Source organism: Ailuropoda melanoleuca, chromosome 6 (assembly GCF_002007445.2).
Source record: "Ailuropoda melanoleuca isolate Jingjing chromosome 6, ASM200744v2, whole genome shotgun sequence".
In the NCBI taxonomy this organism is placed as follows: domain Eukaryota; kingdom Metazoa; phylum Chordata; class Mammalia; order Carnivora; family Ursidae; genus Ailuropoda; species Ailuropoda melanoleuca.
The window spans coordinates 100725416-100751052 of record NC_048223.1 but is presented as its reverse complement, the minus strand read 5'-3'; the positions used below and the strand labels follow the sequence as shown (position 1 = coordinate 100751052).

The 25637-nt window shown below is 36.8% G+C and overlaps 1 protein-coding gene and 1 pseudogene across 3 annotated transcripts in view; both read left to right on the top strand.

Moving 5' to 3' along the window:
• HPSE2 (heparanase 2 (inactive)) overlaps window positions 1-25637 on the top strand; it is a 696190-nt gene that overhangs the window by 114060 nt on the left and 556493 nt on the right. The window lies entirely within an intron of this gene.
• LOC100468033 lies at window positions 12247-13717 on the top strand (annotated as a pseudogene).

Sequence of the window (25637 nt, the reverse complement as noted above, 5' to 3'; positions counted from 1 at the left end):
CGTACAATAAACTGCACATATTTAAAGCATAAAATGTAGTCAATTTTAGCATATATACACCCATGAAATCATCGCCACAATCAAAATAATGAACACATCTATATATCCCAAAAGTTTCTTCATGCCCTTTTATAATACCTTCTTTCTGCTTCACTCTGGCTCCCCCATTCCTAGGCTACTACTGACATGTTTCTGTTATTATACATCAGATAGCACTTAAAACTTTTTTATATAAATGGAATCATACAGTGTGTGCTGGTTTTTGGTGGCATTTTCAGTCAGCATAATTATTTTGAGATTCATCCATGTTGTTGCACTTATCAATAATTGATTCCTTTTTATTGCTGAGAAATTGTTGTATCAACAGTTTGGTTATCCATTTACCTGTTGATGGACATCTTTTGTTTTTTTCTTTCAGTTTTTAACTATCACAAATGCAACCACTATTTATATTCTTATGCAAGTCTTTCTATGGATATATGCATTTATTTCTCTGGAAAGTGTGTGTTTAACTTTTTAAGAAACTACCAGACCATTTTTTATAGTGGCTGTAATCATTTTACTTTCCACTAGTGTTGTATGGAAGTTTTAGTAGCTTCACTTCCTTAGTATGATCAGTCTTGATAATTTTAGCCATTCTAATTGAAAGAGCATGGTATCGAATTATGGCTTTAGTTTTCATTTCCCTAATGAAAAATGATGTTAGCATCATGTCCTGTGCTTATTTTTCATCAGTATATCATCTTTGGAGAAGTGTATTTTCAAAAATTTTGCCCATTTAAAAAATTGCATTGTTGGGGCGCCTGGGTGGCACAGCGGTTAAGCGTCTGCCTTCGGCTCAGGGCATGATCCCGGCGTTCTGGGATCGAGCGCCACATCGGGCTCTTCTGCTGTGAGCCTGCTTCTTCCTTTCCCACTCCCCCTGCTTGTGTTCCCTCTCTCGCTGGCTGTCTCTATCTCTGTAGAATAAATAAATAAAATCTTTAAAAAAAAATTGCATTGTTCATTTGTAATTGAGCTCTTGAGAGGTCTTCATATATTCTAGATATAAGTCCTTTATTAGATATGTGATTTATATATATTTTCTTCTGGTCTGTGGCTTGTCTTTTTATTCTCCATATTTGTACTATATACATATAACTGTGGTGTGCATATAATTAGGTACATAAGAAGGAAGAAGAGAGGGAAGAAAAAGGTTTTGTTTTGTTTTGTTTTTGGAACTTATACATAAGGTTGTTGTTGTTGTTTTAACTGAAAAATCACTTGTTTTCCATAGATGTCATAACTTCAGATATGAGATAGCACCTAAACCAATGAGGTTGTCTAAAAACTATCAAGTGATTTGAGAACTGGGAGGCCTGGCCCTCATGACTTGATCCTAGTATATCCTGCAAGCCAAAATATATCAGTTACTAATTTCTTTGGGCTGAAATGGGGGGAAGGTGGGGAACGTTCTTTTATAGCTTCTTAAGATAGCTATTCTCAATTTCTTCATGAGATAGTCTTACATTTTTAAAGGACTTTTGAGATACAGGTTGGTTCTAGAACTTTCTTAATGTGTACTTGGATAACATTTCCAGTGTCCTAGCTCGCCTTAAGAATCCATCTGGAACCCAAAGATATAGAATTAACTGAGTTCTGTGATCCTGGGTTTTGTTCAGACCAGGTTTAGAAAGCACTCTCAGGAGAATACTGACTTCGTATCATGAGTTGGGAAGTATTCATTCCTCCTTCATTTTCTGGAGGAGTCTATGAAGGATTGGTATTATTTCTCCCTAAGTGCTTAACAGAATTCACCAGTAAAGCCATCTGGATCTGATCTTTTCTTTGAGCAAAGATTTTTTTTTTTATTTTTTTTAAAAGATTTAATTTATTTATTATTCGACAGAGATAGAGACAGCCAGAGAGAGAGGGAACACAAGCAGGAGGAGTGGGAGAGAAAGAAGCAGGCTCATAGCTGAAGAGCCTGATGTGGGGCTCGATCCCATAACGCCGGGATCACGCCCTGAGCCGAAGGCAGATGCTTAACCGCTGTGCCACCCAGGCGCCCCTGAGCAAAGATTTTAAATTACTAATTTAGTGTCTTTACTCATTATAGGTTTATTCAAATTTTCTGTTTCTTCCTGAGTCAGTTTTGGTTATTTGCATCTTTCTAGGAGTTTGTTCATTTCATCTAAGTTGTCTGATTTATTGACATAAAACTGTTCATAATACTCCCTTAAAATTTTTTAATTCCTGCAGATTCAGTGGTTATGTGTCCTTATACACTCCTGGTTTTGGCTATCAGTCTTCTCTCTCTCTCTCTCTTTTTTTTTTTTGTAGTGGGTCTTGCTAAAATTTGAGAAAATTTTTTGTTTTTGTTTTTCCTTTTCTGAGAAGCATTTTTTGGTTTCATTTATTTTTTACTTTTGCCTTTTTAACTTCTACTTAATTGATTTACAACCTACTGTTTATTATTTCCTTTCTTTGCTGTGAGTTGAATTTACTCTTCGTTTTCTAGGTTCTTAAGGTGGAAGCTTGGGTTATTGATTTGAGATTTTGTTTCTAGCAGAGGCATTTAAAGTTGTAAATTCTGCTCTAAATATTGCTTAGCTGAAAATGGATAAATTTATTGCTGCTATTTTTTATTTCAGAAGTTTTTAATCTTGATTTGGCAGAGACTATCCAGATATTTGCTCTGTTTGGACATTGGGGTTGAATATTTACTGCCCTGCCAAAGTAACAATCTTTAGGAGCATATACACTGTTGCTGGGAATTTTGTTTTGTCCTAAACATTTGTCCTTCAGAATAAGTCTTACAAAACCATTTCCCCAGCTGTCTGCCTATATCTATTCACTTTGTGCTCTGCATTTGTGATTTTCTGTGAGTTATTTTACTAGTTTGGTTGTTTTCCATGGTCACTTGAAGCTGAGGAGAGGTGAGGATGCCAGGGATCTAGTGTTCTAAATGATAAAAAGAACTGGAAGTTAGAAGTTTTGAATTTTGTTCCCACTTCACTACTCATCAGAGTCAGACATATTATTTTGGATGAATGGGGTGATGTGATTCCAGAGGTGTCAGGAAGGCATACTTCATGTCTTCATTCTTCTTCCCACACACCTTTGTCTAGTTGATGCTCACTCTTTATTCCTTGGCTTAGATATTTCTTCTAGAATTCTCTGATCCTTTGCACTTGGTTAGACCTCCCCTCTTATAACACTGTGTCTTAACTCTATCATAGCAAACCACACTGTAGTGTAACTACTTATTTATCTGTTCTCCATGTTTTCTGAGGATAGGGCCCATCAGTTTGGTTCACATTGTATATGGTACCTGGAAATATTCACTCATGTGGAATTTAAAAAATCAGTTTCTGAGATTTAACAGTTATAGCTTTATTCCTTTTTATGTATTTTACTCATCAATTTGCTTTTCAGATTCTTTCCTAAAAGCAGGCTTTTTTAGGAGGGTGCTTGGGATAACTTGGGAAGCAGTACTGAAGGAGAACTGGGCAGAGAAGAGGGCAAAGGGCACATTAAGGCCTCATTTGCCTCTGAGCTTAACATAGTTTACTGGAATTCTTGTTTTCTGATGAACTCGTAATATTTTTATGTTACCTTGCATGATGAAATGGAAAGCATGTATGTTTAATTTGCTTATATCTCACAAAATTAAGCTGGTCATCTTGTTGTACCTAAGAGAAATATGTTTAGACGTAAAATGATCTAATAAACTGAGAAAAGGAGAAGATATAAAAGAAGGAAATTTTAGTTTGGGGTAATTACTTTAGAGGACAACTAGGTCAGATATGGTGTCATGTTCTAAGAATAGTCTTAATGTCTGTAATATGCTTTAAGCATGAGAATAGTAAAGAAGGGTAAGACTTGCTAAAGTTTCAAGGAACTTTTCTCAAATCATACTCTATTTTTAAAAGATTTTATTTATTGAGAGAGAGAGAGAGAGAGGGAGAGAGAGTGCACAGGCAGGGGAGGGGCAGAGGGAGAGGGAGAAACAGACTCCCCACTGAGCAGGGATCCTGACATGGGCTCCATTCCAGGGCTAGATCCCAGGACTTCTTCCTAGGACTTGACCCTGGAATCATGACCTGAGTCGAAGGCAGATACTTAACCAGCTGAGCCCCCCAGGTGCCCTTCTAATCATACTCTTTTTTTTTTTTTAAAGATTTTATTTATTTATTTGACAGAGAGAGAGACAGCCAGCGAGAGAGGGAACACAAGCAGGGGGAATGGGAGAGGAAGAAGCAGGCTCATAGCGGAAGAGCCTAATGTGGGGCTCGATCCCATAACGCCGGAATCACGCCCTGAGCCGAAGGCAGAAGCTTAACTGCTGTGCCACCCAGGCGCCCCTCTAATCATACTCTTTATAAAGAGATCTATAATTCTATACTTTAACCCTAGAATTACTGCATTTTTATGTATATGGAAGGCTTATGTATTCATAGTATATATATGGAAGGCTTGACACAACTGTTTTTTTCTTGGCTGGAAAATAATTTTAAGTAAGAAATTCTAGTAATAAATAATAACATTTCATATTTGTATGTCATCTTAAATTTCTTTTGGTTGTTAAGATATAATTTAAGAAAAATAACACCTGTACTTTGCTTTATGATCTACAGAATATTTTCTTTAAAAATTATGGAAAGTTCATTTGATTCAAGAAAATTATAGGATATACTGTGTATATATTTAATATATCATAAATATATATAAAATATAAGATCCCTTCTCCCCATGTTCTCCCATCCCACTTCCCTGGAATTGATACCATTAACAGTTGTACAAACTTCCAGACCTTTTTCTGTTCACATATAAACATATATATGTGTGTATATATATAACATTTATAGCAATGGTATGTTAAAAAACAAAATTCTGCCGAGTAAATTTGAAGATCTAATTGGTTTTATTAAATGATTCAAGAATTGGGCAGCATCCCACCTAGCAGGTAAGAGGGGAGCTCTGAGGATATGCACCAAGAGAAAGATTTTTACAGGAAGGAGGGTGGGGCAAGGAAGTTATTAGCAAATGAAAAGAGTTTTTCCAGGCAAGGTCACTTTCCCTTAGCAGGGGAAGCAGGGGGTCAGATAGTCTCATTGGCTCTGATCAGAAAATTTCTGACTGACTGGTTGACTTAAATTTCTGGAGGATGTCGAAACTGCAGTTAGATTAGGTATTAAGCTCTGGTTTGGTGACTCGGCCTAAGTGATGTCATTTTGATCCTGTAGTTTTCTTTTTAACAGATATAGATATAACATATCTATATATAGGCACACACTTATATACAATATAGTTATTTTTAATGCATAACCTGTGCATTTATTTTTATAAATTTATGATAGTATTTCTGATTGATAGTTTACTAGCGGTAGAATAACTGGAGTAAAGGTTAGTCACGTATTAAATGTTACCGGCAAATTGCCTACTTTAAAGTTTTCTATTTCCTCCAGCTGTATGTGTGAATATCCTATTTCCCAAATCCTTGCCACTATGGGTATTATCAATCTCTTTAATTCTTGTCAAGCTGAAAAGTGGTACCTCCCTGTTTAGTGTGCAGTTTCCTGATCCCCAGTGTGGTTGAGCATCTTGTATTTTTTTCTGTGAATTGCCTATTTATGCCTTGACATTTTCTTCTGCGTTCTTTGTAGTTTTATACTGATTTGGAGAAGTTTTTGAATTATTAGGGATATTGACATTTTAAATATTTGTTTTAAGTATTTTCCCTCAGTTTAACATTTATCTTTTAACTTTGTTTATAGTGTGTCTTACAAAAAAATTGTATTTTGTCGAATCTTCAAGATTTTCACATGTATTCTCATACAATCTTTAAACCAAATTGATGAAGGTAAGTATTATTATTATCATTGTACAGATGAGCTAGCTGAGGTTCATAGAGCTTAAACTACTGGCCCAAGAAGGAAGGGATTCATATCTAAGCCTACATTGCTAGAAATAGCACACCAAGATAAGGAAAACTAGAAAATACTAGAATTGGCTAAGGAGCCACAGAACAAAGAATGTTCCCTTACAAACTGGCTGCTCCTTATGGCTCAGCTATTGGTCAGTAGTATTTAAGGAGACTGCACCTAAAGCAGCAGTAACAGTTTGCAATGGCCTCTAGGTGGTTCTGGTAATATGAGGTGTTTGCAATTCCTTTGGCTTAACTTTGACACCCATTTCCCTTCCCTGCCTCTCCTGCCAACTTCGTTTTATGCCTCTTGGCTTAGGTCTTCGTTATTAATTTTACTTACTTCATGACTTCTGGCTCTGACCATTGGCTATGCCTATGGACAGATCATTGGCTGCAATCTCAGTGGATCCCACAGTTCCAGATTTAGGATTTTGGCCCTGGTTGAAGGCCATGGTGATGATACTGGGCTCCTGGGCCTTTATATCTGTGGACGACAGAGAGATGGAGAGTGGGGAAAATGCAACAGAAAAAACTTTATTTAAAAATGCCCTCAAAATGTTTGATGAGAAAATTCAGCTACTAGGTACCAAATATCTGTGAGGAAGTAGGGGAAGGTTGGAAGAGTGGTACATTTCATTCTTTTTTCTGACTGGAAAGAACCAGTTATAGGCAGTTTAGTTACGCACAGAAGACTTACTGGTAGGGATTTTGGTGGCAAATTGATAGAAGTCTTGGAGAAGTTTCTGCCCATTTCCCCCTCCCCCTCCCACTACCACCAGGAGCTTACTATAAGCATATACAATCACTCTCTCATACCCAACCATGGGGAAAAGCCAAATTTTTCTCTCATATTTTTCAGCAGATGGAAATTTCTATAGTTAAATCTTTTTATTAACAAATGCTTCTATTTTTTAAAAAGATTTTATTTATTTGAGAGAGAGAGCATGAGTGGGGTGGGGAGGGCAGATGGAGAGGGAGAAACAGACTCCCTGCTGAGCAGGGAGCCTGATGCGGATCTCTATCCCAGGGCCCTGAGACCATGACCTGAGCCAAAGGCAGTCACTTAACCTACTGAGCCACCCAGGCACCCCACAAATGCTTCTGTTTTAAAGTATTGCTATTTTTTTAAAGATATTGTGTACATATAATATCTCATTTTATCCTTACAATGACCCAATTTATGGATAGGGAATGTGAGACACAGGGAGTTTAAGTAATTTGCCAATGCCCACACAGCTAGGAAGTGGTAACAGAGACATCCAGAGTTTATGCTCTTTACTGTCCTGACCACTATGCTGTGATGCTGCTCAGGGGTAGAAATATGGGAGAGGGCGAACGTCTTCTTTAACAATAGCTAAGACTTATTGTTTATTATATTCCAGGACATGTACTACATACTTTATATGTAAAATGTTACTTAATCTTTACCATAGTCCTTTGTGGGAGGCGCTATTATTATCTTTATTTTATAGATATAAAACCTGAAGTTTAGAGGGATAAAGTAACTTGCTCAAGGCCACACAATCAGTAATGGCAATGCTATAATGATAAAAAACAAGCAACAGTAAAACCCAGCTACATTTATTCTCCTAAGTTTTGAATTTAAAGACCTACAATCATAAGTTCAGATACTGAAAGGCAACTTTCAGGAATTCCTGAGAAAGTAACAGGAATGGACACCTCGCTTGAGGACTTAGTGTGGAGGCATAGTGGTGCAATGGACAGCATACTGGACTACTGGAGATAAGGTACTAGGATTGGAGTCCTAGACCGGCCACCAACTCATGATGTGACCTTGTATAAGGTAGTTCACCTCTCTGGGTTGAAGACTTATCTAAAAAATTAATGCATAGGATTAGAAAATCTCAAAATAACTTTCTGATTCAAATTCTTATTGATTATTGTCCAGGTGGATTGTATAGAAGAGATGTTAGACTATCTTGGAGTTTGGTTTTGCCTGGCTGTCTGGTCTGACGTTATTTTGTCTGGGTGTTTTTTGCATAATTTTCCAATGGATTGATTCCTTTTGCCATGGGCAGGCAACTTTCTTTCCTGCCCAAGTTTGCTCCCATCATTACCCCTTCCTCAACATCTGCATTTCTTTCCTGTAGTGTTCTCTGTGTAACTACGTTCTGTAAATCACTCCCCAGTCCTCAGCCTTCTCTGAGTTCCTGGATTATTTGTCATCTGTACCTATCACCAGATGTTTAGTTACCTGTAGTTCTTTCTTGTTGCCTATGTTTGGATTTTTTTCCCCACTTTCAGATATGTCTTTATTGTTTGTTTCTTTAGACATTTCTCTATATGTATTTCAATATGATTTGCATATCCTTTTATTTTATTATTTTTTTCATGATAAGTGTACTCTTTAATCCCAATCACCTGTTTCACCCATTACCCCTCCCACCCACCTCCCCTCTGGTAACCATCAGTTTGTTCTGTTTCTTGGTTTGTCTCTCTCTCTCTCTCACTCCTTTATTCCCCTTTGCTCATTTGGTTTTTTTTCTTACATTCCACATATGAGTGAAATTGTGTGGTATTTGTCTTTCTCTGACTGACTTATTTCACTAAGGGTAATAGTCTCTAGCTCCATCCACATCATTGCAAATGGCAAGATTTCATTCTTTTTGAGGGCTGAGTAATATCCCATTGTATATATATATATACACCATACCCCATCTTCTTTATGCATTCATTTATCGATGGACACTTGCGCTCCTTCCATAATTTGGCTATTATAAATAATGTTGCATTAAACGTAGGTGTGCATGTATCCCTTTGGATTAGTGTTTTTGTATTTTTTGGGTAAGTACCCAGTAGTGCAATTACTGGATCATATGGTAGTTCTATTTTTAACTTTTTGAGGAATCTCCATACCGTTTTCCACAGTGGATGCACCAGTTTGCATTCCCCACATGTTTGCATTTTCTGTAGAATTTTAAACACTGCTAGCTCAAACTTTTAAATTCACTGTTGACTTTAAACCTAAAAAATATAACTCCCAATATATGCCACAAGGATATTAATTTATATCCGTATTCAATTTATTATATCTTCTGTGCTTTATTTCTAATATTTTACTATATTTGTAATTGTATTCTTTTTCTCTTGGCATGATCCCTTTTATCCATAGGTTTTTTTGGGGGGGGGAATAGGTAGGGGATTCATACTTTATTATTGCCTTTTTGGGTATTTTTCTAATTTTGTTTTTGTAAGGCAGGAATTATTTTTTCAATATATTTTTGAGTTGGAATTTTTCTCATACAATTTCTCTAAGCTTTCATTTTTAGAATATCTGTGTGGGATTCTATCTTGCTGTACATTTTAATATATATTGTAATCTGTGAAGTGTTTGTGGTTTATTATATTACTTTTCTTTGTGCCTCCTATGTATGTCCCCACAACTAGACTGTAAGTTTTTTGAGGCCAGGACCATATCTGTAGCACCAGCTCCTGGCTTGGTACATTTGGCTAGGAATGGTCCCTTTAGTGAAAAGTCTTGTGGAGAGTGCTGTGCCCAAACTTACAAGTTAGAAACTGCTCTTCTTGCTTATCTTTTCGTACCCAGCTTTATTCCCCCTTTCAAAATGACATAGGAGTTTGTTGTTCCCAGCAAATAGTCTGCCGACATAGAGCTGCTAATTTGTTTGAGTGGACATGTTGGTGTTTTCATTTTAAAAAAAGTGGGGGGGGGGTGGAGAAAGAGAAAAGAAATGTACCACTATCTATATTAATCTTTATCATCACCACAGTAAAGCATTGGTAGATACTTGAAAATGTTTACAATCATCAAGACACTACTCTTTCTTGATGCCAACAAGAACGAAGATCCATTAAAAAAAATAGGGAAAGGAGAAAATTTTAAGCTTAAAAGTGGGGAAGGAATTTATTTTAGATACACATTTATTTACACCTTTAGGCATCTGTGATCCTAAGAATGAAAAGTTTACCACAGTTCCTCATGGTATGATGGAATGCTTCAATTTTGAAAAACTACTCTGTGTAGGGAATCATGTGAGACTCTTGCTGTAGCCATTGTGTAGTTCTGGAATTGAACCTTGAATAATGGCGTTTATTGGTATTAAACAGGGATTGGCAACCTATGGCCCATGGGCCACATCCAGCCTGCTGACTGTTTTGTTTTTTTTTTTTTTTGCATGATTTGAGAGCGAAGAAGGGTTTTTACATTTTTAAGTGATTTTAAAAAATCACAATATTATTATTTCATGACATGCAAGAAGTATTTGAAATCCAAATTTCATTATCCATAAGTTGGAACAAAGCCATGTTCATTCATTACATATTGTCTATGGTTGTTTTTATGCTACCACGGCAGAGTTGAGTACTTGTGACATAACCCTCATGGCCCACAAAGCCTAAAATAGTTGCTAAGTTGCTATCTGGCCCTTTATAGAAAAAGTTTGCTTTATACTTCTGGTATAAATCAAGATAGGAGACCGAAAAAAAAATCCATTAGGGGAAGAAATGAGGATAGAGAATAGAGGCAGAATTCCTTTCCTGCTACTTTTTATTCCTTTCCTCACCCTTCTATTCCACAGTAAGCTCTATCTCTCCTTTTCTTGCATACACCCCCTACTGCACCCCATCTCCATATTCATAGGCACATATATATTGTGAAAAAGAAAACCAAAATCTTTCATTTTTATGAGAGTTTGGTTTACAGTTGCTCTTAATTTTTAAAATTATAGTTTCCCTTATTTTAAATCTGAAGTTTGGACCATCTGGGAATGAAAACTGGGGACCTCAGTATGTAGGCTCTCCATTTGGCAAGAGCTAAAAGTAGTGCTAAGACCAGTCAAGAGGCATGAGACTGAAAATGAAGCTTTGTTGGCCTGTCTTGGGAAATTTGGACCAGAGCTGACAGTTGGAGCACCATTTTTGATCATTGTGCTGGGAATCATGTTTTGTTCCACTGTATAGAAAACCTTTAGGGGTTAAGCTCCTACCATTCAATTTTTTTTTTGGGGGGGGGAACAACAACACAAAACTAGGGGCTCAGCTTGGAGGAGAAGCTGAAACTGATTCAAACAAGATTTCATTAACTAATTTGGGGAGCATTTGGAGCCGTTCTGAGCTATACAATTACTTCTTTTCTCATCTCCACTGGCACTCTGAGAATCGGATCACCTGGGGAAAGCAGATTTAAAAAATTCCAGATGGTGTTTGCGATGCTCCAGCTGTGGAGAATCTCTCCCAGTCAGGCAATCTGCCTTTCTGCCGGAACCCTCTAAAACTGTGCTGCCCATTTGTCATGCTTCTCCAATTGCAGCCTTCTGGATAGCTTCTCTTTGCCTTGTCTGACTCTTCCTTTCCAGTTTTTATCATCCCCCTCCATGAGCTAATGTAGTAACATCTCTTCATTGGCTATAAATCCATAGAAGAACTCGATATAAAATATGGTTTTGTGAAGGATAATTGGAAAACATCTGTTTTTTTACCCATAAGATTCAGTGTTCACTTGTCTCATATGACGACGTGACTGTTTGTGCATGTGTGAAAAAGAAAAGAAACAGGAAGAGAGGAGGGAAAGGCTAGCATGAGGGTGAGCAAGAAAGAATTCATGCATGTGTTTTTGTAGCCAGCTGGACAAAATAAGTTCATCTCCATGTCGGCTTGATTAGAATCCTGGGTTAATGTTGGGAAAGGTCAGTCTCACTGACTTGAATGACCTTGATGGGGCTACCAAAGAAGTGATTGCTTTTGGGTTCGTCCTGGCTATTGTTTTGACGATAAGGTTTGTCTGGAATTATTCCTAGCTTATGGTGACAAGGCTTGAAAGCTTATGGACAACTTTTGGTCTTCAGAGTGTTCAGGTGGGCTTTCCTTAGAGGTTGAACACTGTGGGGAGGTGAAGAGGAGAAGCAGATAACAGATGACCCTCCATGCTTGTTCTTGTGTCTTTTCATAGTGGATATGCCTTTCCTAATCTGTAGAATATTAAGTGAGTAAACTTTGGAACCTTTCATTTTAGCTGTTATAGTCTGTAATTGGATTCATATAAGGTATATGGGTCATTGAGTTTTATTTTATTTGGCACTTGGTACCTTTTGAAATCTAGATGGAAAATTACATAAATCAGCAGGAACTAAAATTTTTTATATTATCACTTGAAAAATTGAATAAAATTTATATATCATAAAATACAAAGATCTGAAGTATACAATTTGATTGCTTTTGATAAAAGTATGCACCTATGTAACCGTCACCTTAAACAGGATCTAGAACATTTCTGTCATCCAGAAAGTCTCCTACTGTCCCCTTCCAGTCCATCCACATCTTATAAGGCAACTACAGTTCTGATTTCATAATTATTTTGCCTGTTCTTGAACTTTATATATACTGTTTTGTGTATAGATTTTTAAGCTTAGTGTAATATTTCCAATACTCATCTTTTTTTTTTCTCCAAGATTTTATTTATTTATTTAGAGAGAGTGTGAGCATGGAGAGGGGTAGAGGGACAGAGAATCTCAAGCAAACTCTGCCCTGAGTGTGGAGCCCAACATGGGGCTCAGTCCCGTGATCCCAAGATCACGATTTGAGCCGAAACCTGACTGAGCCACCCAGGTGCCCCCCACATAGTCATTTTTGTTGTGTGTATCACTAGTTCATTTAAAATATTTTTTGACTTTTCCCCATCTTGTGAGATGGCAGATGAAAGAGCTGAGAAGCCAGATAGTAAGGAGAAGAAACCTGAAACCAAGAAGGCTGATACTGTGGGCAAGGTTAAGAAGGGTAATCTCAAGGCTGAAATGCCAAAGAAGGAGAAGCCCCACTGCAGCTGAAACTCTGACCTGGTCAGAGGAATTGGCAGATATTCCCAATCAGTTACGTGTCACAAAAAGGCCATGTACAAGAGGAAGTATTCAGCAGCTAAACCCAGGGTTGAAAGGAAAAAGAAGAAGGTTCTTGCTACTGTCACAAAACCAGTTGGTGGTGACAGGAATGGTGGTACTGAGTGGTTAAGCTTCACAAATTGCCTAGGTATTATCCTACTGAAAATGTGACTCGAAAGCTATTGAGCCACGGCAAAAACCGTTCAGTCAGCATGTGAGAAAATTGTGAGCTAGCATCATTCCTGGGACCATTTTGATTATCCTCACTGGGCACCACAGAAGCAAGAGGATGGTTTTCTGAGCAGCGGCTTGCTACTTATGAGGATCTCTGGCCCTCAGTTGAGTTCCTATGGATAGAACACACCAGAAAGTTGTTATTGCCAATCCATCAAAATTGATATCAGTAGTGCAAAAATCCCAAAACATCACACTGAAGCTTACTTTATTTTTTTTTTATTTTTTTTTTTTTAAAGATTTTATTTATTTATTTGACAGAGACAGAGACAGCCAGTGAGAGAGGGAACACAAAGCAGGGGGAGTGGGAGAGGAAGAAGCAGGCTCATAGCGGAGGCCTGATGTGGGACTCGATCCCATCACGCCAGGATCACGCCCTGGGCCGAAGGCAGACGCTTAACCGCTGTGCCACCCAGGCGCCCCTGAAGCTTACTTTAAGAAGAAGCTGCATAAATCCAGACACTAGGAAGGTGAGATTTTTTGACACAGAGAGGAGAAACATGAGATTACAGAACAGTGCAAGGTTGATCAGAAAGCTATGGACTCACAAATTCTGCCAAAAATCAAAGCTGTTCCTCAGCTTCAGAGCTACCTCAGCTCCATGTTTTCTCTCACAAATGGAGTTTATCATCATAGATTGTTGTTTCAAATTTCTTACAAAGGACCTAATTAGATAACTGATCCATTTCAACAAATAAAAAATAAATTAGAAAAAAATTCCAAGGTGTTTTCCATTGTATGACTAACCCACAATCTGTTTATGCTTTCTTCTGTTAGTGAACTGCTAACTTTTACTCAGTTTTATAAAACTATGCTCTGCGGAGAAGAAAGTTTTAATTATGGTAAGTCCAATTTATCAAAATTTTCTTTTATGTTTAATGTTCTTGGTGTTATATCTAAGAAATCCTTGTCAACTCTCAAGGCCACAAAAATTTTCTTTCATCTTTTCTTATAGACATTTTATAGTTTTGCTTTTACACTGAGGTCTGTGATCCATTTCACATTAATTAATGTGTCAGGGGGAGAGTAATATTCATTTTTTCCATATGTTTATCCATTTATCCTAGCAGCATTTGTTGAAAACACTGTCTTTTCCCGTTAACTAATATTGTTGAGGATTTGGGCTATTTGTCTGTAAGTTTCTTTTTTTGTAATGTCCTTGTCAGATTTTGGTATCAGGATTAAGCTGGCTTATAAAATAAAGTGGAAACATTCTTTTCTCTTTTTATTTTTCTGAAAGTATTTATGTAACATTGATATTAAGTCTCCTTAAAGGTTGATAGAACTTTCCAGTGAACTCAGTTGGGCATGGAGTTTGATTCATGCAAAATTTTTATTATGCTTTCTTTGATACATACAGGGGCTATTCAGATTTTGTATTTCTTCATAAATTTTTATCTTTTTTAAAAAAGTTGCCTATTTTATTTAAGTTGTTGAATGTATTGCCATAGAGTTGTTCATAATATTACATTATTATTCTTTTTATGTCTGTGGGATCTGTAGTGATGCTTCTCTTTTACTGCTGATACTGTCAGTTTGTGATTTTCCTGTTTTTTTCTTAATTTTTATTGTTAGGTGTTTATTAATTTTATTAATCATTTAAAAGAAAAAATGTTGACTTTGTTAATTTTCTCTATTTGCTGATTTCTACTCTGATCTTTATTATTCCTTTCTTATGACTTACTTTAGATTTAATTTGCTCTCCTTTCTCTAGCTTGTTAAGGTGGAAACTTAGATAATTGATAGTAAATCTTGTTATTTTCTCTAATGTGTGAATTTAAAACTAAATTCCTCCTTTAAGCATTGTTTGGTCTGTGTTGCACGAATTTTGGTAAGTTACTATTTTTTAGTTTGAAGTATTTTCTAATTTCTCTTGTGATTTTTCCTTGACCATGGTCTATTTAGGAAAGATTTAATTTCCAGATACTAGGAGATTTTCTAGATATCTCATTATTTTTGATTTGTAATTTAATTTAATTTCCACAGAACTGTGGAAAGCTCAGGGTGTTTCTCAAGCTCATCTAGCTTGTCAGGACTTAACTTTCAAACTCCATTTCCTTCTGGATCTTACTAAAACATGGTCTCATACTTTGTTAGGGTGGATCTAGAGTAGGTCTTACACTGAAGCTTGGCCATTACTCCTATGGTTTGGCCCTCTGCTATCTCAACTGAATGCCAACAATGTTATCAAAGTATTAACAGGATCTCTTCACTCTGAAGGGGCCAGGAACTATGCTCCTTTTCTCTAGCAGTGCTTGTTCTCTCTTATTTTCCTATCAACTCTTATCTTAACTGCTATGTGGTAAACTCTCATGGTCTCACTCTGAACTTGTAGAGCCTTGTCCTCAGGGATTTATACAAGACCTCCCGCAGGGACTCCTGGGGCCACCTTCTCTGCACAGCCACTGTTTCTCTGTTACCTTACATCGTAGATTACAGCTACTTCAACCAACCCAAACTCTGATTTCTGCCTCCTCAGATCAGTGAGATCACCTTGACCAGCTCAGTCTCAAGCTTTCTGTTTTTTCTTTTGGGTTAATCAAATTTTTAATGGTTTAATTATTTTAATGACTTTCTAGCTATAATTTCTGTATTATTTTTAAAGTAGTTGTACTAAAGATTACAGTATTGATCTTTAACTTAACATGTTCTACTTAGAATAATGTATTACTGGGACGCCTGGGTGGATCATTTAAGCATCTGCCTTTTGATCAGGTCATGATTCCAGGGTCCTGGGGTCAAGTCCCACATTGGGCTCCTTGCTCAGCAGGGAGCCTCCTTCTCCCTCTGCCTGCTGCTCCCCCGTTTGTGCTCCTGCTTGTTCTCTCCCTCTCTGTTTGACAGATAAATAAATAAAACCTTTAAAAAAATTAAGGTAGTACTAATTGCAATAAAACTTGTATAATACTGTAATTCCACTTACACCCCCCATCCTTTGTGATATTGTTTTTATATCTATGTATATTATAATCCCCACAATTATAAAAATATTTTTAAAATAATTAAATAATAAGTTGTTTTTTATTGTGGTAAAAAACATATAAAATTTATCATCTTAATTATTTTTAAGTGTATAGTTCAGTAGTGTTAAGTATATACAGTCAGTTGTTTTTTTAAGAAATGAATAGAAGATGCAAAATATCACCTGTTAAGATTATCCACATATTTACCATGTCCAGTCCCCCACCTTTTTTTTTTAGAGAGCGAGGGAGTGGTGGGGGCAGAGGGAAAGGGAGAGTGAGAACCTTAAGCAGAGTCCACACCCAGCATGGAGCCTCACATGAGGCTCCATCCTACAAGCCTGAAATCATGACCTGAGCCAAAATCAAGAGTCAGATGCTTAATTGACTGAGCCATCCATGTGCCCCTCCAGTCCCCTTTTTTTCCTTATATGTGTGAAGTTCCATCTAATGTCATTTCTGTTTAGCCAAAGAACTTTCCAAGTTTGTGACTTTTGCGGGAATGGCTCCAATCTTTTGTTAAGCTCATCTATTGAATTTTTTATTTCAGATATTGCAGTTTTCATTTCTAGAGTTTTCATTTGGTTCTTTTGCATAGTTTCTATTTTTCTGCTTAGATGTTCCATCTTCTCATCCATTATGATCATCTTTTCCTTTAGACCTTGATTTTATTTTTAATAGCAGTTTTAAGGTACTTGTCTGCAAACAGAATGGAGGCTCCTCAAAAAATTAAAAATAAAATTATCATATGATCCAGTAATTCCACTACTGGGTATTTACCCAAAGCAGATGAAAACACTAATTTGAAAAGATATATGCACTCCTGTGTTTATTGCAGCATTATTTATAGTAGCCAAGGTTTGGAAGCTACCCGAGTGTCCATCAATAGATGAATGGATAAAGAAGATGTGATACACACACACACACACACACACACACACACACAGAGGAATATTACTCAGCCATAAAAAAGAATGAAATCTTGTCATTTGCAATAACATGGATGGATCTAGAGGGTATAATGCTAAGTGACGTAAGTCAGAGTAAGACAAATACCATATAATTTCACTCATATGTGGAATTTAAGAAACAAACCAAACAAAGAAAGAGAGTGACAAGCAAAAAAAATGGACTCTTGGAGTGCCTGGATGGCTCAGTCATTTAAGTGTCTGCTCTCAGCTCAGGTCATGATCTCAGGGTCCTGGGATCAAGCCCCAAATTGGGCTCCCTGCTCAGCAGGGAGTATGCTTCTTCCTCTCCCTCTGCCCCTCCCCCCCATGCTCTCTGTCTCTCTCAAATAAATAAATAAAATCTTTTAAAAAAAGGGACTCTTAAATATAGAGGACAAACTGGTGGTTGCCAGAAGGGAGGTGGGTGGGGGAATAGGTGAAATAGGTGAAGGGGATTAAGAGTACACTTATCCTAATGAACACTGAGTAATGTACAGAATTATTGAATCACTATATTGTACACCTGAAACTAATATAACATTGTATGTTCATTATACTGGAATTAAAAAATAAATAAAATTTAAAAAGTACTTATCTGCTAATAACAACATCTGCATTATTTTGGGGTGTCTATTGACTACTTTTTCTTTTGACTATGCATCACATTTTTCTATTTCCATGTCTAGTATGTTTTTAATTGTATCAACATTATGTTTGATACTGTAGAGAATCTGGATTTTGTTCTCTTTCTCTGAAGAGTGCTTTTTTTTTTTTTAATTCAAGCAGACAGTTCAGTTATTGGTTGGTCACCTTGGACTAACGTAGGCTTCGTTTTACACTTCGATAGAGTAGATCTGTTTTAGTTTTTCTTTTAGTCGTAGGGTGAGACATAGTCTTTACTCCTTGGCATTACTCCTTTCTACAGTTTTATTGGAGAGTCCAGATGTTTAAGCCTCTTTAACTTGGCATAATTCAAACTCAAAACACTCTCTCCCTGCATTGGGCAGCAGCTGAAATCTTTGCTCAGTCTTTTCAGCTGTTGCCTTCCAACAGACGTTTTGGAGGGTCACAGTTCTGTAGTCAGTTTATATGTAGATTTTGTACCTAGATTATAATTTTCATCTTAGAATTTATTCAGGTTTTTGAGAGCTCCCCTTCTATGGCTTTTTTCCCTCTTGGATTTCCTATTTGAATCTCCAGACTCTTTGCCAGCCCTAACCTTGTGCCCAGAGAGTTTCTGCACTATTCTGCACAGACTAGGAAATGCCCTAAATAGATTATTGGGTAAATTATTGTATGTAGCTCTTTAATTTTCTGTCTATGGATTGAATCAATGTTGCATGAATAATAAAAATGTTTCCTCAAAAAAAAAAGTTGTGCCAATAGATACTTTGTCATGTTGGCAAGCCTACGTGGGTCTTCTGTGACTTGCCTGGGAAATGATTGGCAAGGCTAGAATGGCACACTGTATTTCACTAGTGCCAAGTTAGGATCTTTACTACAGATCACTGAGCAACCTGTATCACCATGTTGTTGTTGTTTTAACAGGATTCCCACGAAGAGTATGTACATTACCCTTTCTGTTTGGTTGTAGTAAAGGGGGAACGGTAATTTCCCTGATGAGCTGTCCAGATATGTGGCTTTGTGAAACCTTACATACTTGTGAAATAGAATTTATATGACTTCTTTCTGACTTGTACTATCCATGGAAAAGGCTTTCTGGTATGTTAGCCCAGCATATTCTGTTTTCTTCTTTCTGATTATAGCATTCTTTTACCATCCCACTTCTTTGGAGAACCCTAATGTCATTTATGTGGGACATGCAATCTTCATATTTGCGCTCTTTGCCTATCTTTCTGATCCACACCCCATCTCTCTCACCTCAAGGGTAGAAATGTTGTACCAAATACCACAGTGATTAGTTTAAGACCAAATAAAATTTTCCTCAGGATATTTCTCTTCAGTTTAAACCATGAGCTTCTAAGGCAAGATCCTTATGTACACCTGAGGTTTTACTCACCTTGTGCCCTCTGTACCAAGCACAGACCTGGAAAAATGTGAATGAATGTTGAATAGAATGAGTGGCCCTTGGTAAGATCATGCAATAATTGTGACTTTGGCTTTCCAAGACTGGATTCTTCTTTCTTAACTTGATATCATCTCCCTAAGAAATGCAACTCAGAGTTGGCAAAGCTTCATGAAGTGGACCTCACCAATATATCGTTGGCGCGTGACTGGGAGAGAAGAGAATTCCAGAGAAAGTATGTTTGAGACTAGACCCTCATTTCCCCAGAGTAGTGTAATTTTTATCTTTGAGACAGGTGCATGCACATGTTTCCTTCAAGCCTTCCCCCCAACCCCCGCCGACTCGACTCCCAGGACATCAAAGGACTCAGGAAGTTCTTTCACTAGAAATACCTATTTCAAGTATATCAGTGCTCTATCTTGAACTTTGGAGAAGTACCATTAGCATCACTGAAAACAGCGTTTGTGAATTAGGAGACCTGGAAGATGTCACAGTCTGGTTAGGGGGAGAATGATTTCGGAAGTGGGAACAGTGGCACCTGGTTAAGATGTATTTGTTACTTTTACAACCATCTCCATTTTCTTGTTCTTCTTTCTGCTATTCTCAGGTACGCAGTGATCCATAGTTATAGCTCTCTTGGTAGGATTTTTGGAGAAATACTGTCACTATACTACAGGTTAGATAAGAATTGGCTTTTTAGAAAATCTGGAAATGTAGTTACCATCCATATCACTGTTTCATCATGGAATTGTTATTAAGTTTTAAACATTTAGCTTACATATGGATATTTATTAAACAACTGCTTGTAAGTTGGAGTGGTTCATTGTCAACAAATTTAGACTCAACAAATAGGTAAGTGCCTAAAGTAGCCACTATTTTAGGGGCTTTTCAGATATGTTATCTGGCATAATCATAAAATCCTGTGTGCATGTGGGGGTTATTATTCATCCTTATTTTATAGAGAGGAAGTTCATCAACAATTAGGATTAAAAATTAACATTGTGACTTCTGACTTATGGTTTGGCACGTAAGGAGGTTGGACATCTCCACTGCTTTGTAACAAGAAATAAAAAGCTGAAGCAATAGAAAAATCAGCTCTTCTTAGATTCATCAGAAAAGTGATGTCACAAGGCAAACCATTACCCTTATGCTGTGCTCCTTATGGATCAACTCATTTGGAATACTCTCAAGTCTAACTTAAAAAAATCTGACATCCAAAAAATGAGTAACAATGTGAAAGCTGCTCTGTTAGAAGACACCTAAACCAAACCTTTTAACAAGTACCAGAACACTAAATAACTTAATTAGCTTATTCACCATCAAAATTTCAAAGATTCTAGGAAAATATAGCTCAAAATGCGTTAATGTTCTTGTCCCTAAGTAAGACTTAGAGCCCTCTCTCTTAGAAATGGCTTGCCAGCCTCCCAGTGGAATAAAAAGCTCTCATCACCTTCTGTTTTCCATCCTACTTTAAATCCTACTTCACAGATTTTGTTAAGGGCCAATTTGACATCATTTCTCAAATCAGACTTTGCTAATGCTCTTTATGAATTTTCAAAGCACAATTCTGGAAGAAAGGCTACTAATTTATATTTGAAAAATGTACTCCGTGGGTGATCTCAGAAGTGTTTGACAACAATTGCATTATTAGACAAAACTGAAATAATCATGAAGCTGAGAAAGAGCCTATTTTATGTGTGGTTGGTTAGAAAGTGAAATAGTTCTACATATTCTAACATTGGTTGGTGTCCTGACCTTTCTAAATATTCTACCTGTAAAGACATTTGAGAAGCCTGTGACTTGCTCTCTCCCTCTCTTCAAAAATGATAGATTTTACTTGAATTTTTACAAATGGAGTCACAACTACCTATAGCTCCAAAGGAACAGTTGTCTTACCAGGTATAGAGCATGAGAAAATAGTTTCTAAAGAGCTCTGGAAACTTTGAAGGTCTTAAAATTTGTGGAGAAAATGAAATTTTATTTATTTGTTTTTAAATGAAGAATCTACATCGTGATAGTGTAGATCTATTTGGAAGCAGCTCTTCCCAATTTTTACTTAGCATGCTGCTGCACGTTTTTGCTTAATTCCTCACAGAAAAGTGTCATCAAATAAGAAATTATAAAATTACCGTTTAAAAATAAATAGGCAGTTGGCATTTTCAGGAGAATCATTTCCATGAAATTCCAAATTTTATGAACTAATGCTAAGCATTTTTCAAGCCAGTTGTTTCAAGGATTTGAAGAAAATTTATAACTATTGAATCTTGGGCAGATGACCAGTAATAGAAGGTTAAATAGTTTTGAAATTTTTGTTCTAGATCATCAGAGATTAAATATAATGAAGCATGAGAGACTATGGACTCTGAGAAACAAACTGAGGGCTTCACAGGGGAGGGGGGTGGGGGAATGGGATAGACTGGTGATGGGTAGTAAGGAGGGCACGTATTGCATGATGCACTGGGTGTTATACGCAACTAATGAATCATCGAACTTTACATCAGAAACCGGGGATGTACTGTATGGTGACTAACATAATATAATAAAAAATCATAAAAAAATAAATAAATAAAATAAAAATAAATAAATAAATAAAATGGAATATGTTCTGGAAAATGAGAAGTAGAGCTAGGCCAAAGAGTTCTCAAAGAGTTTGGTGTCCTGGAAGACTTTCATCAGAAATGGTAAGGAGAATATAGAATGCCACCAACAAGGATGTGGGGCACATAACCTCCAAATGCCAACTGTAGGATTCTGCCTCATTTCTGACTACATTAATTACCAAGTTATCTCTGGTCAACTAGCCTTTTGAGAATGAATGAAGATATTTAAAGGAAGAGCCAAATATTCAAGGAACTAGAGTTCTCAGCCTCTTCCTTACAGTTGCTTTATAATCTGATGGGTGAGTAGAGATCCTGGCCTGTGGACTCCTGGAATTATATGGAGATAGAGTTACACTACTTTTACATTCCAATGTATGGAATTAGAGCAGCATTTTAAATTAGAAGTTTCTATGAAGGCATCAATATACAATAGGTGTTACATACTAAAGCAGAGTACCAGTCCAAGGTATAGAAGGATATACCTAGAAACTGGCCACATAATCTTAAAGACTCCTCATCTATAAGGAGGGTATTAAATTATGTATTGTTAGATATTTGAGGAGGATTTTTAAAAAGATTTTTATTTATTTGAGGGGGGTTGTGTGCGGAGGGAGAGAGAATCTCAAGCAGACTGCCTGCTGAGTGCAGAGCCTGACACAGGGCTCAGTCTCATGACTCACGAGAGTATGACCCGAGCTGAAATCACGAATTGGATGCTTAACTGACTGAGCTACCCAGGTGCCCCTTTAGGAGGATTTTTAAAGGAATAGTGGGTCAGAAGTGGGATCATACCTACAAGGGCAGTATGGGGGATGTCTTAGATCCAGTTCAACAGAAGTTCGCAGACACGCAAACAGGCCTCAGCAAGGTGGACCCTACTGTTTCCTTGGAGCCCAAGGAAGAAATAAATGACTGCCAGAATAGAGTGCAGTCCTCCAAGTTGAGGGACATGAATGTGACAGACTGCCAGCACTAGGTGTGTGTGTGTGGTGCTTTGAAATATCTGTGAAGGCACTCTCACCTTCAGAGAGCATGAAGCCAAATTATAACAATTCCAATTAAATAAAAGAGTTTTATTGCTTTCCTTACTTTTTCCTTACCCTTCTATGAACCTTTGAGCAGGAGGTAGATAGAATTTTGAATGAAGTATAAAGGTTTGATAACCTGAGATTAGATATTTTGTGAACTTTGAGACTTATGGTTGAGTCTTAAAGTGACTATAGAATATTTGCTACCTGAGAGCGAGAATTAAAAACCGTGGAACTGCCCAAGTTTCCATTTGGGGACATGAGAAATCCTTCCCCACAAAACATATTTTAAAAGGATGTTGGAGACAAAAGTAATTCTGCTATCTGATAATTTCCCATGAGTCTGCTTGTTCAGTGTGTTGGTTTTATAAAGTTTTTTTCAAAGTTTGCAAATTATGGCACACAATTTAGAGGAGAAAAGCATGATGGTTAAGAACATGAGTCTAGAATCAGACTAGTCTCAAATCTTGGCTCTGCCATTTTTTAGTTATGTGACTTTGGATAACTTACTTAACTTCTTTAGAACCAGTTTCCTTATCTGTAAAATAAGGATAATAGTAGTAACTACCACAAAACGTTGTTAAGATTAAATGAGATAATGCAAGTAGAATGCACACTTTGGTGCCTACCTCAAAATGTTAGCTATATAACAAGTTTAGACTTCAAAGATGTTAAATGGTAGGAATTTCTACTAGATATGTCTCCTGAGGCAAGGGCAACAAAAGCAAAAATAAATTATTGTGACTACATCAAAGTAAAAAGCTCTGCACAGTGAAAGAAACAAATCGACAAAACTAACAGGCAGCCTACAGAATGGGAGAAGATATTTGCAGATGACATATCAATGAAACTCAACACCCCAAAACCAAATAATCCAATTAAAAATGGGCAGAAGACATGAGTAGACAGTTCCCCAAAGACGAAATACATATGGCTAACAAACACGTGAAAGGATACTCAACATCCTTCATCATCAGGAAAGTGCAAATCAAAGCTATGAGATATCATCTCATACCAGTCAGAATGGCTAAAATTAACAACACAGGAAATAGCAGGTGTTAGTGAGCATGTGGAGAAAGGGGAACACTTTCACACTGTTGGTGGGAATGCAAACTGGTTCAGGCACTCTAGAAAACAGTATGGAGGTTCCTCAAAAAGTTAAAAATAGAACTACCCTATGATCTAGGATCTACTAGGTGTTTACCCAAAGAATACAAAAATACTAATTCGACGGGATACATGCACACTGATATTTATAGCGGCATTATCAATAGTATCCAAATAATGGAAAGAACCCAAATGTCCATTAACTGGTGAATGTCTAAAGATACACACACACACACAGATGCACACACACACACACACAATGGAATATTACTCAGCCATCAAAAGAATGAAATCTTGCCATTTGCAATTATGTGGATGGAGCTAGAGAGTATTATGCTAAATGAAATAAAACCAGTCAGAGGAAGAGAAATACCATTTAATTTCATTCATATATGGAATTTAAGAAACAAAACAAATGATCATAGGGGGAGAAAAAGAGAGAGGCAAACCAAGAAACAGACTCTTAACTATAGAGTATAGAGAATAAACTGATGGTTACCAGAGGGGAAGTTGGTGGGGGGATGGGTTAAATAGGTGATGAGGATTAAGGAGTGAGTGCATTTGTTGTGATGAGCACTGAGTGTTGTATGTAATTGTTGAATCACTAAATTGTACACCTGAAAATATTACACTGTATGCTAACTAACTGGAATTCAAGTAAAACCTTAAAAAAAGATAGAATAGCAAAAAAATTTATTTTGCAGTAAGGGAATTTATTCATGTAGATCTTAAAGCCAGTTGTGAGCTAGATTGGTTTTTAATGTTTTTGGTGCTGAGAATAGTATAAAAATACTTTTAATATAAATTGTCAATAATTATTATTTGCATTATTTAAAAACTTGCCACTACAAATCATGCTAGAATAAAGATGCATGTATAACCTCATTTACTGAGAATAGATTTATTTCTGTGGAGTAGATTTCTCAAAGTGGAATGTCTAGTTCAAAGGTATATGTATTTTAAAATTTCATAAAGTCAAGTGTATTAAGATATAATTTACATGTAAGTAAAAAATGATTTTAACAAATGATTATAAAATACTGTCATGGAGCCACCACCACCATCATGATAGAGATTTCTATCATCCTTGAAAAGTTCTCTTATGCCCCTTTTCAGTCAGTCTCCCTACCCCAGTCTTTAGTTGCTTCTCATCTGATATCTGTTCCTAAAGTTTTCCCTTTCCAGAATGTCATATGAATGGAAGTGGCTTCTTTCACTTAGCATAATGCTTTCTGAGATTCATCCATTTGTTGAATGTATCAGCATTTCATTCCTTTTTACTGCTGAATAGTATTCTGTTACGTGAGTGTTCCACAATTTGTTTATCCATTTGTCTATTGATGCACATTTGGTTTGTGTCTAGTTTTTTGCAGTTAGGAGTAAAGTCACTATAAACATTTGTCTTCAGATCTTTGTGTGGACATATGCTTTCATTTCTGTTGTGTGGATACCTAGGAGTAGTAGAATTGCTTGAGCATTTAAGTGTATGTTTGACTTTTTAAGAAATTACCAAATTTTTCCAAAGTGACTACCATTTCACATTTTCACCAGCAATGTATGAGAGTTCCAGTTTCTCCACATCATTACCAACTCTTGGTATTGTCAGTCTCTAATTATCGACATTCCAGTGGGTGTAAAGTGGTATCTCATTTTGGTAATTTAAAATTTCCCTAATGACTAATGATGCTGCACATATTTTCATGTGCTTTTTAGTCATTTGTATATGGTGAAATGTCTATGCACGTCCTCTACCTGTTTTTAAATTGGATTTTTAGGGGCGCCTGGGTGGCGCAGTCATTGAGCGTCTGCCTTCGGCTCAGGGCATGATCCCGGCATTCTGGGATCGAGCCCCACATCAGGCTTCTCCACTGGGAGCCTGCTTCTTCCTCTCCCACTCCCCCTGCTTGTGTTCCCTCTCTCGCTGGCTGTCTCTATCTCTGTCAAATAAATAAATAAAATCTTAAAAA